Source organism: Canis lupus, chromosome 34 (genome assembly GCF_048164855.1).
Source record: "Canis lupus baileyi chromosome 34, mCanLup2.hap1, whole genome shotgun sequence".
NCBI lineage: Eukaryota > Metazoa > Chordata > Mammalia > Carnivora > Canidae > Canis > Canis lupus.
Genome location: NC_132871.1, coordinates 19,235,674 through 19,250,920, shown reverse-complemented (window position 1 = coordinate 19,250,920; position 15,247 = coordinate 19,235,674). Strand labels below are relative to the sequence as shown.

Here is a 15,247-nt window from a genome sequence, read left to right as displayed (position 1 = left end):
AATCAATAACTTGATAAAATTCAATTTGATTGATAACCTGATTAAATTTAATGGGGATAGATAAGATCATATGGTCATTTCCAAATGTTAATACAATTCAAATCAATAGTACATTTTAAAAATAAAATTTATCAAATTTTAAATTTAATTTACCTAAAAATAAAGTTGATTTAAAGATAAATTTAGGGCAGCCCCCGTGGTGCAGCGGTTTAGCGCCGCCTGTAGCCCAGGGCCTGATCCTGGAGACCCTGGATCGACTCCCACGTCAGGCTCTCTGTATGATGCCTGCTTCTCCCTCTGCATGTGTCTCTGCCTCTCTCTCTCTCTCTGTCTCTATGAATAAATAAATTAAAAAAATAAAGATAAATTTATTTAAAAATAAAATTTAGAAAGATAACAAAAGAGTTAGGTGTTTCAAATCCAAACGATTTCACCTAATAGGAAAACTATCTGTGGTTACAAGCAAGGCTTTCTGATGTTATCAGATTTTACATATGAATTTACAAATGTTGTGAAAATCTTACATAACCATAATAAATAAAAGTATCCCATAAGAGTAGAGTTAAAAGCTATATATCTTAAAGAAAATGTTAATGAATGCTTTTAAGGCTATTTTCATAACAGGAACAAGAAAGATTCCTATTTGGAATAAATGATACAAATATTAAGAAGAAGGAGAGAAAGAAAGAGACCACAAAATTACTACTTTTATTTATTGGGTTTTTTTTTTTTTTTTTTTTTTTGGCTATTTGCTTACATAGTAGGAAATGTGTATAGATTATTAGGGTAATTATGTTGGAGAAAACCGAGAAATATCAGATACTGAAGACAGGAATGTAACATTGCCCTTAGTAATCTCTTAGGTAAAATAGACATTGGACAATATACTAGAAGATTGAATATTCATAGATATTGACATTGTTTTAAAAAGAAAAAGGGAAAAGGAAACAAGATTAAGAGTTCAGTCCTTGGCAGTACCTGTGAATAAGCTATTAAAATTAATTACTTTTAAGTTATGTAAAAGAAAAGTTAATCTCTGGCTTTATTAAGAACATTTCTCTGAAAGATGTATTTCTCTTTTTAAAAATATTTTAATGTGGTTAATATCCCTATAACTGTAAATCAAAACATGGTTTCTTGGTCTCTGCTGCTGTAAACTCACTTTATCAAAATAAAAATGGTTAAGTGCAAGTTTAATATGAGCCAAGATAGTATGACTTAAAAGTTCCATAACGATGTCCAGCAGCTCAATTATAGCGCAGCAAAGAATCAATTAGAGGAACAAAGATAACAAAAGAAAAACTTCATGGATTACAACTTCATTAGAGCCAGGTGCCAGGGGATTTCACTTTTGGTTAGGACATGAAAAGATATGCACAGCCTTCACTCCTGTAGTAACCCAAAGGGAAACCTAGGTAAAATAGAAAACCATACTTTTCCATAAGACTCATGAAGAGCAGTGGATACAAGAAAAGTCTTGATGAACTGATTCCCAGAAAGAGGACCAATTTATATGTGAGTAGTGAGCCCCAGAGCAGTCCTGGGGAAACTGCTGGCTCTGGTTCAGGAAGCAGTAGGAGGAAGTCTGGCAAAAAAAAAAAAAAATACAAGAAATACACCCCTGGGGTGAGGCCAGGTAAGCTATTGCTTAAAATAGGAGCAAGCAGGAATGATGATAGTCTTGAATACAGTTAAGATGAGAGAACAGTTTGCTTTGTCCAACAATTGTCTCTACTAAAGTCCAACACCACTACCAGTTTTGCTGAGAAAAGTACAAAGAAGGTCGGGCTGAAAAGCAAGAGAACAAAGCAAAACACAACAAATCAATCAATCAGTCTAATGTCAAGCACTTTGATTTTGGAGCCCCCTAGGAGAGAAACAACAAACCAGGACAGAATGTGTTTAAAGAAATGGTAGTTAGACGGTTTCTAAATTTCATAAGAGACATTAATCCACAAATTTAAGATACTCAGCAAATTCCAAACAGGGTAATGCAAGAAAATCACACTAAGGCACATCATAGCAATGCTACTGAAAATCCATGATAAATTCCAAAGGCATCCAGATAAAGAAGTCACATTATGTGCAGAGAAACAAAGTTAAATATGGTGGCTGAGTTCCCATTGTGAACAAAGCATATAGAAAGTATGGAATGATAGCTTTAAAGTTGTTTAGAAGAAACAAAACCAGTCAACAAAACTCATCCAGAAAACAAAACTAAAAAGGCAAATATAAATATAGGTTTATATGCAGTAAAAATAACCTTTTAAAGTAAAGGTTAAATTTTTTTCAGAGAAAGAAAAGCCAATAGAACTTGTGGTGGCCAAAAGTCCTGCTCCCAGGACATCTGGATGACTCAGTTAAGCATCTGCCTTCCACTTAGTTCATGATCCAGGGTCCTGAGATGGAGCCCCCATTCGGGCTCCCTGCTCAGCAGGGAGTCTACTTCTCCTTCTCCCTCTGCACCCTCCACCCCGCTCATGCATATTATCTCTCTCTCTCTCAAATAAATAATCTTAAAAAAAAAGAGAGAAATGCTAAAGGCCAGTCTTCAATCTAAAAAAAAAAAAAAAGAAGTTAGAAAGGTAAATCTACAGGAAGCACTGAAGAGCACTATAAATGGTAAGCACATATAAAATACCTTTTCTTAACTAATTTCTTTAAAATATAAATTGTATCTTTAAAGCACAACAGTAACATTTGTTGTGTGATTTATATCACAAATAGTGATAAATGCATCATTAGGATAGCATAGAAGATAGCAAGAGAGTAACATGGAACGTTACTTTTGTAATAAGCATCTTGCATTATACCTAAACTGAAATATTTTTACATTTTAATTCCAGTATAGTTAATATACAGTGTTATATTAGTTTCAGGTGTACAGTATAGTGATTCAGCAATTCTATATGTTACTCAGTGCTCATCATGATAAGTGTACTTTTAATCCCCATCACCTGTTTCACCCATCCTGCTACTCACCTCCCCTCTGGTAACCACGTTTTCACTCTGTAGTTGGAGGTCTCTCCATACTTTTCTGGCTTGTCTTTTTTTCCTTCATTCTTTTGTTTTGTTTTGTAAATTCCTCATATGAGTGAAATAATAAGGTATTTGTCTTTCTCCACTGACTTATTTCACTTTACATTTTACTCACTGGCTCCATCCATGCTGTTGCAAATGGCAAGATTTCATTCCTTTTTATGGTTGAGTAATATTCCATTGTTTATGTCATTTCTTCCTTAGCCATTCATCTATCAGTAGATACTTCCATAATTCGGCTATTGTAAATAATGCTGCAGTAGTCAAAGGAGTGCATATGTCCTTTCAAATTTGTATTTTCATATTCTTTGGGTAAATAACCAGTAATGGAATTGTTGGATCATATGATAATTCTATTTTTAATTTTTTTGAGGAGCCTCCATACTGTTTTCTGTAGTGGCTGCACCAGTTTGCTTTCCCATCGACACTGCATGAGGATTCCTTTTTCTCCACATCCTTGTGAATATTTTTTTTCCTGTGTTTTTTATTTTAGCCATTCTGACAAGTGTGAGGTGATATCTCATTGTGGTTTTGATTTGCATTTCCCTGATGATGAGAATGTTGAACATCTCTTCCTATGTCTGCTGGCCATTTCTATGTCTTCTTGGAGAAATATCTATTCAAGTCTTCTGCCTGTTTTTTAATTGGGTATTTGGGGTCTTTGTGCATTGAGTAGCCTAAGTTCTTTATTTTGGAAACAAACCTTTACAAATATGTCATTTGCAAATATCTTCTCTCATTCAATAGGCTGTTTAAGTTTTGTTCATTGTTTTCTTTGCTATTCAGAAGCTTTTCATTTTGATGTAGTCCCAATAGTTTGTTTTTGTTTCTCTTCCTTCAAATGTTTCTATGCCTGATGTCAGAGAAATTATGGCTTATGCTCTCTTCTTGGATTTTTGTAGTTTCAAGCCTTCCATTTAGGTATTTAATACATTTTGAATTTATTTTTGTGTCTGGTTTAGGAAAGCGGTCCAGTTTTTCTTTTGCATGCTGTCCAGTTTTCCCAACACCACTTTTTAAAGAGACAGCCCAGGTAAGTGTGGGTTTATTTTCAGACTCTTTATTCTGTTTCATAGATCTAAACGTCCGTTTTTGTGCTAGTACTATACTGTTTTGATTACTGCAGCTTTGTGGCATATCTTGAAATCTGGGATTCTGATACCTCCAGTGTTGTTCTTCTTTTTCAATTGGCTATTCAGAGTCCTTTGTAGCTCCAAACAAATTTTAGGATTTTTGTTCTAGTTCTATGAAAAATGTTACTGGTATTTTGATAGGGATTGCATTCAAACTATAGATTGCTTTGGGTAGTACAAACATTTTAAAAATATTTGTTTTTCTAGTCCATGTACATGATATATCTTTCCATTTGTTTTTGTTGTCCTCAATTTCTTTCATCTGTTTTATATTTTCAGGGTACAGGTTTTTCACCTTCTTGATTAAGTTTATTTCTAGTTATTTTATTATTTTTGGTTCAGTTGTAAGTGGGATTTTTTCTTCCTTTCTCTTGCTGCTACTTCATTATTAGTGTATAGAAAAGCAACAGATTTCTGCAAATTGATTTTGTATCCTGTGACATTATGGAATTCATTAATCAGTTCTAGTATATTTTTGGTGCAGTCTTTAGGGTTTTCTCTGAATATCATGTTATCTGCAAATAGTGAATGTTTACTTCTTTCTTACCAATTCGGATGCCCTTTGTGTCTTTTTCTGGCTTAATTGCTATCGCTAGGACTTCCAGTACTTTATTGAATAAAAATGGTGAGAATAGGGATGCCTGGGTGGCTAAGTGGTTGAGTGTCTACCTTCAGCTCAGGGCATGCTCCTGGAGTCCTGGGATGGAGTACCGCATTGGGCTCCCTGCATGGAGCCTGCTTCTCCCTCTGTCTGTGTCTCTGCTTCTCTGTGTGTGTGTGTGTCTTTCATGAATAAATAAATAAAATCTTTTAAAAAATGTTGAAAGTGGACATCATTGTATTGTTCCTGATCTGAGGGGTAAAGTTCTCAGTTTTTCACCATTGTGTATGATGTTAGCTGTGGGTGTTTCATATATGGCCTTTATTATGTTGAGGTATGTACTTTCTAAATCTGCCTTTGCAGATGGTTTTTATCATAAATGGATGTTGTGCTTTGTCAAAGGCTTTTTCTGCATCTATTAAAATAATCAAATGGCTTCAATCCTTTCTCTTGTTGAGATGATGTATCACACTTGCAGATTCATTGATTTGCAAGTATTGAACCAACCTGGCAACCTAGGAATACATCCCCCTTGATTGTGGTGAATGGTTTTTTTACAATGTGTTATTGGATTTGGTGCTAATATTTTGTTGAATATTTTTGCATCTATATACATTAGAGATATTAACCTGTAGTTTTCTTTGTTTCTTTGTTTCTTTCATTCATTCATTCATTCATTCATTCATTCTTTGTAGTGTCTGGTTTCGGTATCAGGGCAATGTTAGCCTCATCAAATGAATTTGAAAGTTTTCCCTCTTCTATTTTTTAGAATAGTTTGAGAAAAATAGGTATTAATTCTTCTTTAAATGTTTGGTAGAATTCATCTGTGAAGCTGTCTGGTCCTGAACTTTTGTTTTTTATGAGTTTTATTACTGATTCAATTTCATTGCTGGTAATTGGTCTGTTCAAATTTTCTATTTCTTCATGATTCAGTTTTCAGAGGAAGTTTCTAGGTTTCTAGTTTCATGTTTCTAGGAAGTTTTCTATTCCTTCCAGGTTGTCTAATTTGTTGCATGTAATTTTTCATATTCTCTTATAATCCTTTGTGTTTCTGTGGTTTGGTTATTATTTCTCCTCTTTCATTTCTGATTTTATTTATTTGTGTCCTTTCTTTTTTTCTCTTTCTTGATTTTCTTTCTTTTTTTTTAAATGACTCTTGCTAAAGGTCCATCAATATGTTGATCTTTTCAAAGAACCAGTTCAGCTCTGGATTTCAGTGATCTATTTTATTCTTGTTTTGTTTTTTGTTTTTTCATTTCTGTGTTTATTTCTGCTCTAATTGTTATTATTTCCTTTCTCTTACTGGTTTTAGATTTTGTTCATTCTTCTTCTAGCTTCTTTAGGTGTAAGTTTAAGTTGTTTATTTGAAGTTTCTCTTTTTGAATTATGCCTGCATTGCTGTAAACTTCCTTCTTAGAAAGTTTTTGCTGAATCTCAAAGATTTTGGACCATTGTGTTTTCATTTTTATCTTTCCATGTATTTTTTGATTTCCTCTTTGATTTCTTTTTTTTTTTTTTGCTTCATTTATAATTTATTAGCTCTTCCAGTGTTTCACAGTGATACAGGGGTTTCAATGATTAACACCAGTGGGACAAAAGGTGGACCTACACAAATGTCTTGATTCAATCAGACTATTATTGATGGAAATTTTTGGCCTATTGTAAGTAGTATTAGGCAATCTTCCATCCAGGCACTCTCCTAGCTCACAGGGGGGAATGTAAATGTCCTTAAAGCTGAACAATAGTAAGCCCGTGGTTTGATGATTACACTATCTCATACTGGTTATTTGTTATGGTGCGAGAGAGGCAGTAGGCTAGAAAGATTCCAACCAGCTGAAAGCAAGCAACTCCAAAAAAAATTCCCGCAACCACTCCCATTTCTGACTCTATTATGGTCATCACCTTTATAAAACAACCTTCATTGTTTACTTTATCTGCATCTCTCTGTGGAGAACAATTTTCAAGTTTACAGCAACTTTTGGGAAATCCTTTTTCTGAGTAATAGTATCCCTCCAATCTCTATAGTCAGTGACCCCACAACAATGAAACTTATTTTGAATCTAATCTTGTCTACTGCATCGCTTCTATAATCTCCCATAGAGTTATACTGCTTTAAAATTTTCTCATAATTATTCTTAAAGCTATTCCTAATCTCATGCATGAAAACAAATTCTATGATGGCAGCAACCAATTCAACCAAAAAAATGAGAGTCAGAAACATTGCATAAGTTTTAGCATCCATGCAGAAGCTCGGCAGGTAGCAAAACAGCCAAAGGTGCCCAAAAGAATGATGACAGTGCCAGTGCCAATGAGCATGAAGGGGACATTGGTGGCCTTCTCATTTAAAAGGGAAAAATAATTCTCCAGGCTCACCTTGCCCCAAATGCCAATGGCAAGAAGGATTACGCCAGTGATCCAGAAGATGAAAGTGTAGATCAAGAGGCGCTCTTGAAACAAGTAATGACTGGTTTGGTCTGCAGTCTCTGAGACGGGGACGCCATGAGTAGCCCACGACCCTGCACCAACCGCACCAGGCGCCTCCTCTTTGATTTCTTAATTGGCCTATTCATTGTTTAGTAGCATGTTGTTTAACCTTCGTATATTTGTGATTTTTCCAGTTGTTTGTTTTGTGGTTGATTTCTAGTTTCATAGAATTGTGGTTGGAAAGATGCATGGTATGATTTAAATCGTTTTAATTTGTTGAGAGTTCTTTTGTGGCCTATAGGTGATCTGTCTGGAGAATGTTTCATGTGCACTTGAAAAGAATGTGTATTCTCTTGTTTTAGAATGGAATGTTTTGAAAATACCTATGAAATCCATCTGGTTCAAGTGTCATTCAAAGCCACTATCTCCTTGTTGATTTCCTAAACTCGTGTAATATTAATCCAAGAAAGATTGTGATAAATTATGGATACTATTTTAGTTTTTGGAACAACCACTAAAACATTAAAACAGAGGTATTCATAAAAACAACAGAGGAAGTAAAATGAAATGCCAAAAGGATCATTTTGAAAATAGTTAATCCAAACAGGCAGAAAAAGATATAAAAAGAACAAAGAACAGAGAAGAAAATAGAAAACATATAGTAATAAGTTATTTAATTATATTAAACTTAAATGGATTAAATACTCCAGTGAACAGGTATAAGATGGACAGAATAGTCTGACACAAAATAAAAAAAAAAATGAACTATTTGATGTTCACAAGAGCTGCATTTAAATATTTATTATATTTGCTTTATTTTTTTATTTTGAAATGATTTCTAGCATTTAGAATTTATGAGAATTGTACAAAGAATTCCCAAATATCCTTTATCCATCACTGATTGCCTATTCCTTGCCACATAACAACTCTATGAAGAAATAAATCCTCTTGAAGTATCAAGGTTCAGAGAGGTTAAATAACTTTCTTCAGGCTTCACAGCTAGTAAGCTTATATTGGTGCTGGAATATAAACTTAGGCAGTCTTAAGTCCAGAAGATATGTTCTTAAATATTGTTTTTTATTTCTAGCAATGTATTTAATGCATTTGGTAACTATTGGTGTCAATATTCAAATGTAAGTCAATTGGCTTCATAATACCATTTTGCATCTCACTATAAAACAATTAGTTATCCATAAATAGTTAGTTAAAAGTCCAATGTGATGTTTTCTAGAGTTGTAGTCTTCTTACAGGCATTGCTCAGGGTTACAGCTAAATGGCAGTATTTCAGGAATAGTATATAGAAGGGTCCTTCCTTGGGTAAAACATCAAATAAAATGGAAGAAAAGGCCCCTTCAGATTCTAAGAATCTATTATGTGCTATTTTATTGGAATACTCACAATTTCATTTTCCTGATTGCCTCTCCAGCCCCCAAAACATAGTGAATCCTTTAGAGATCATCTTTATTTATCAATAGATTTTTATTGTATTCATAATTGCCCTAGGTGTTAAGGTGCTTTCCAGATATAAAGAAAAATATTCGTAATCTTAAATAGGAGGGGATTCTTATGTCTTACTAAAACTTAAACTTCATTAAAATTTTCAAGCTCCATTAAATGTAGTTAAGCCTCATTAAATAAGGCTTAGTGTCTTTAGCCTTCTTAAACCAAGCTGGGAATAACTAAACTTTTTGAAATCCTTATTATGTTTTTAGGCTCAAAAGACTAGATCAGACTGGTTAAGCATCAAAAGCTAATTAACCTGGGATCATTTAACATCTCTTCTTCATGGTTGATAGAACATTTAAATTGTTAAATCAATTTAAATTCCATTAAATAGTTTTAAATATTGTTAAAATTTGTTAAGCATCATTAATCCAATTAATCATCATAAAGACAGTAAACACAAACTTTTGTTCAATTTTTAAGAAAAATTCTTATTTAGTTGGGACAAAATTCATTAATTTTATGAGTAACTTACATTAATATTTTTGTCTTCCTTTAGAATTATTAAGCTACCCTATTTAGAAACGAAGACACTGAATCTGTGTCTTCACCGAAATAAGCATTTCCTTTACCAACCTGTAAATCCAATGTCCTAGAGATTCATTTAAAATCTACTGCATTGTTTATGATTCATACTTTCTCTATCTCTATCGTTTCTATCTCTAGATGTCTATTCATTACCTAAATGAATAATGAATGAGTGGATAAATATTACCAGATACAGTAATTCCATATATATAATGATTTGTTATTAAAGGGAAGGAAATGAATAGCAAAGGGCACTTTAAGGAACCCACAGTAATTTTTTGGATCACCATTTGCCCTCTGATGGGCCATTAGATTACTTCTTTGTTTTAGAACTGTGTGAATTGGTTTTTGAGAATGTCTCTACACTCTTTGGAAAGTTAAATATTCTTAATGATTTCCTTCTAATTTCCTTTCAGTTAAAGAAACGTACCAGTCATATTAGGGTAATTAGGGTAATGTAAAAGGGAAATGAAATATTTGAAAAATGTTTTTAAAAAGTAACATTTGTTCATTCTTTTAACAAATAGTTTCATTTAAGCATAGGATACTGCTGCTCGTATAACTTTATCATTCATTGATCGGATAATACACAGGTCATGAAGGACAAAAAGGATCGTCTCTCACTTTAGAAAGGGCATTTCAGCATACCTTTTTTTCCTAGATACTACACAGATATGTGGGCTCCTTAACTTTTTCAAGGTTCATCCCATTTCCTTTTGTATGCCTGTGCTTTACTAAGGCAGCTAGAAAGTTTGTCACATCCTGTAGCCAGGTCCAATTAGCATAATGTCATCAATATGATGAACCAACCTGATAGTTGAGGAATAACAGGACAATCAAAATCCCTCTGGACAATGCGATGACCAGGAACAGATGAACTGACATATCTTATGATAAGACAGTCAGAGTGTTCTACTGTTTCTTTCTTTTTTTTTTTAAGATTTATTAATTTATTCACGAGAGACATAGAGAGAGAGAGAGGTAGAGACATAGGCAGAGGGAGAAGCAGACTCCCCGAGGGGAGCCGGATTTGGGACTCAATCCCAGGACTGTGGGATTGGGCCCCGAGCTGAAGGCACATGCCCAACCACTGAGCCACCCAGGCATCCCTGTTATACTATTTCTGATCATGCTTATGTCTGTTGATAGGAATCTAAAGAAAGCAAAATCGGTGTGTCAGGATATATTGGTTTTATCCACTGATATCTCTGTTTTCCCATCAGAGTTGTGTTGGTAAAATGATCTGATTAACTTTGCAGTAATATCTGATCATTAATTTTGCAAAGCCTGTTTGGCTTTTGTTTCAGCCAAAAAGTAAATTAATGGGGAGAAGCAGTATGAATCATCACCACTCAGTTTTCTAGGTATTTGAAAATCGCATTGATTTCTGCCCATCTTTTGGGATTGGCTATTGCTTTTCACTTACTGTCTTGGTACAGGTGTGACATAATGGCTTCCATGTGATGCACTTACCATAATGACCCCCAGTTCACAGGAACAAATCTAAGGATTCTTTTAGTTACTAAGTATATGTTCTAGGACCAAAGAAAGAACCACAGCATATGGCCATGACTGCAGTGGGTGTCTCATGAGAATCCCCAGACCACAACTTCATCTTTTAACTGAACTCCAATGCCACTCAGTCTGGCCATGAATCATAGCAGGGTTTTGGGTCCTTGAGAATTAGCTTCAGTTTAGAACCAACATCTAATATTTCTGGAAGGTCTGGATATTTGCTTTTCCCCAGCATGCTCATCTTGAGAATATTTACATTAGCATGTTTCTGCAATTCTTTTGAATAAAGGCTTTTTCCGGAGTAGGTTTTTTAATTTCTCCATCGGGGGTATAGTAGGATAAAAATCTCTTGCTTAGGACCAGAGGCAATGAAAGGTGGTGAGGTTGAGTCTTGATGCAAAAAAGGCATACTTGGGGCAACTGCCTGAAGTGAAAGAGTTTTACAACAGTAATGCTGGTTCTTTCATATAAGGACTGATTACTTCTACAATTAAGGAAGGTTTAGGATAATTTAGGGATTCAAACTTCTTGGTCTTTTTTGTTTTTACCCCAAATGGCCCACTACCCTAGTTTCCAATGTCTTCCACACCATGCCTTAATGTTAATTGAAGAGACCTGATAGAGTGCTACATTTAATTGGTACTGCAACTCTGTAACCAGTCAAGTTCACTGTTACCTGTTTAGGAGGATAAGGAATCTTTTAAAACTTTCATAGAGATTTTCTAATTCCTTTTCTTTTTTCCCATGTTCTGAGCTGAGCATTCAAGAATTTACACTTCTCATTTTCCCTATGTAACATCTAAGGTTTTCAGAAGCAACCGTTCCATGCCACAATCATTGTAATCCCTGTGACATAAGCACTAATGGAACAGCCACTTGATATTCAAATATCAATATAAACACACCAAATATATATATAGCATTCTTCCCTCAATTTATATAATAAGTCAATCTTTCAGAATTGTTTTTATAAAGTAGAAGGATAATTAAGGCCCAAAAAATCTATGCTAAATCATTATGGTTAGATTGCAAAGATCTTTCTCTTATGAGAGCTACCTTTGAGATAAACTCTCCTCACTAATTAGGCCTAAGTCTAAATGTGAACTTCACTTAGTCAGAAGAGCTAAGTCTAAAATACAAGTAATAGGCATCTAGTCAACTTCTTGATATATAATCTGAGGAATTTGTGACATCATGAGCATATTAAAATGGATCTCATATAATCATGTGAAGTGGGCATAAAATGACATGTTAATTCATCACTGATCTAATATGGTGATGGTTACCTGAGCCACAAATTCTGTTTTAATTCCAGCATTTGAGGCGTGAATTCTCTGCATTATTCTCAATAACCATCACTAGTTTTGACTCCTTGAGAACTCATTACAAAATTAGAATGTCTGAAGGTTTCTCTTCTGTACATTTTTGTAACAGATTCAGCCAGATTCCCTGTATCTCCTAAATCCTGTTGAGTAATATTAGACATACACATCTTCAGTTACCCTCATTGTGCTAAAAGAATGCAAACTTGTACAATTACCTGATTCTTAATAACAGTGAAACTATATTTGGTTCTATAATGTATAAGAGAATTCCTTGGTGTCCATCTTTCACTCATTTATAGAAACCGTCAATCTTTAATTTTAACACACATTTTGCTTTCTATCTCAGAATATGAACAAATTAGCGATCAGGAATAAAATCTAATATAAGAAACATGTTCTAAGTTATTTCATCTAAAAAAGGGTGGGTCTATTTGCATAAATAAAATTATGCATTAAAAAGCTTTTTCTTATACAGAAATGCCTTTTATAACACTCTCTACTGTGCTATATTCTGCTTTGAATTAGTCTCCTCTGGAAGTGGAACTTAGAAAACTTGATTTAACTAACAGCTGAGAATGATTTATAATTAGTGTATCAATTATTCATATGTAAATGTTTCCAAGCTACAAGAAATATGTATACAATTTGTCACATAAACAGGGCAATTTCTTCATAAGATAAATATGCTTTGCAAATTATTTTTTCATAAAGCAAAGGTAAAATTAAGATGAACCATTACTGAAATATCAAAAATGTGAATTAGTCAGGCCCAAATTAGCTTTTCCTCTAGCCTTAAAAACAGTCTTTAATAGCTTTACAACCATGTGATATTTAATATCCATATATTTGCATATAATTTACTTTTAAAGATATCTTTAATATGTATATGGCAACACTGCTGGAAATGTAGTGAATGTTAAAAGCAGCAATAAAATGCATCTATTGTTTGAAAAAGTGTCTCTCCCAAGACTACATCAATGACTTCCATATTAAATTTTCTTAGTTTATGCTTCTCAACAATATTTTTTCTACTGCTGTAATGTCACAAACGTAGCAAGCTGACTGCAAATCAAACCATGTTTATTCTACTTCTAGTCACTAGCACTAAAACAAAAATTTTGAAGTCCGAATTTACCTGACAGTTTTGCAGATGATGCATGAGGCAGATTAGCATACCTCCCTTAATTTTCCTTCACTATCATGGCTTTAATATTGAGAGCAGAAACCAAGCATAGCTGCATTCAAACAAAAAGAAGTACAGTTGATAAACAATTTAAATTGCACGTCTCCTGATGTTTGGGGCTAGAGCACATTTAACCATCGGGGAAGAATTGGAACGTTGTGGTGCAAGACCTGGGATTGTTGTGTTGAACTGTGTTTTCCCCCAAAAAAGATATGTTGAAATCCTAACCCCTGATACATGTGAATGTGATTTTATTTGGAAATGGGATGGTTCAGATACAATCAAGTTGAGATAGCATAACATTGAATTAGGCTGGGCCTTAGTCTTGTATGACTAGTGTCCTTATAAGAAGAAGAGAAATGACACAGAAGACACACAGGGGGAATGCCATGGGATGAAGGAAACAGAGTTTAGAATGATAGGTGAATAAGTCAAGGAGCACCAAAAATTGCTCGTAGCACCAGACACTAAAGAAAGTCATTGAACATCTTCCTCAGAGCCTTTATAGTATGGCTCTGCCAACACCGCCTAGCTTCCAGAACTGTGAGAGAATGAATTTCTGTTGTTTTAAGCCATTCAATCTGGGACAATTTGTTATAGCAGCCCTGAAACTAGTAAGACTGAGGTGTTTTTTTTTTTAATTTTTAAAAATGAAAGAATTTAAAAAATTATTGAAATATAGTTGGCATGCAATATTGTATTAGTTTCAATGTACAACATAGTGATTCAGTTTATACACATAATAAGTTAATAGGTACCATGTTACCGTACATCACCATACAAAGTTATTACAGTGTTATTGACTATATTCCCTAAGCTGTTCTTTGCATCCAGCCCCATGGCTTATTTATTTTAAAATTGGAAGTTTTTACTTTTTAATTCCCTTCACTTTCACCCATACTTCCACCACTTCCGTTCTGGTAACCACTGGTTACCACTGGTTCTTGTATTAATGAGTCTGTTTATTTTGTTTGCTTGTCTGCTTTGCTTATTAGAATCCATATATGAGTAATATCATGTGATATTTGTCTTTCTCTGATTTAGTCCAGTTAACACAATAACCTCTAGGTCTATCTGTGTTGTTGCAAGATTTCATTTTTTATGACTAAAAAATATTCCATTGTTTACATACACCACAGCTTCTTTACCTATTCATCTGTTGGTGGACACTTAAGTTCCTCTCATATCTTCACTATTGTAACCAATGATGGAATGAACATAGAGTGAGTATATCTTTTTTGAGCTAGCGTTTTTTTCTTCAGATAAATACCCAGGAGTGAAATCGTTGGATTGTATGTTATTTCTATTTTTAATTTTGAGCAGTGTCCATACTGTTTTCCATAGTGACTGCACCAGTTTACATTTCCACCGACAGTGTGTGAGGGTTCCCTTTCTTCACATCCTCTCCAACACTTGTTATTTCTTTCTTTATTTTGATACTAGTCCTTCTGACAGGTGTGAGATGATATCTCAATTGTAGTTTTGATTTGCATTTCCCTGATGAAGAGTGATGTTGAACATTTTTTCATGTATCTGTTGGCCACCTGTATGTCTTCTTTGCAAAATGCCTATCAGGTCATCTACCCATTTTTAAACCACATTGTGGTGATTTGGTGTTGAGTTGCATGAATTCTTTATTTTGGATATTAACCTCTTATTGGATGTATTACTTGCAAATATGTCCTCCCAGTAAATTATCTTTTAATTTTGTTGGTTTCTTTAGCTGTGCAAATGCTGTTTAGTTTGATGCAGTCTTAGTTTATTTTTGCTTTTGTTGCCTTTGCCTGAGAAGACAGGTCTAAAAAATATTGCTAAAAGAGTTTATTGCCTATGTTTTTTTTCCCCTAGAGTTTTTATAGTTTCAAGTCTTACATTTAGGTCTTTAATCCATTTTGCATTTGTTCTTATGTTGGTGTAAGAAAGTGGTCCAGTTTCATTCTTTTGCATGTAGCTGCACAGTTTTCCTGACATCATTTGTTCAAGAGAATGTCTTGTC

The 15,247-nt window shown here is 34.0% G+C and overlaps 1 long non-coding RNA gene and 1 pseudogene across 1 annotated transcript in view; one reads left to right on the top strand and one right to left on the bottom strand.

Moving 5' to 3' along the window:
- LOC140624220 (uncharacterized) overlaps positions 1-15,247 on the top strand; it is a 145,545-nt gene that overhangs the window by 12,047 nt on the left and 118,251 nt on the right. The window contains exon 2 of the long non-coding RNA XR_012023722.1: positions 4,002-4,072. This is a non-coding gene — a long non-coding RNA (uncharacterized lncRNA). The remainder of the gene's footprint in view (positions 1-4,001; positions 4,073-15,247) is intronic.
- LOC140624620 (tetraspanin-6 pseudogene) lies at positions 6,274-7,308 on the bottom strand (annotated as a pseudogene).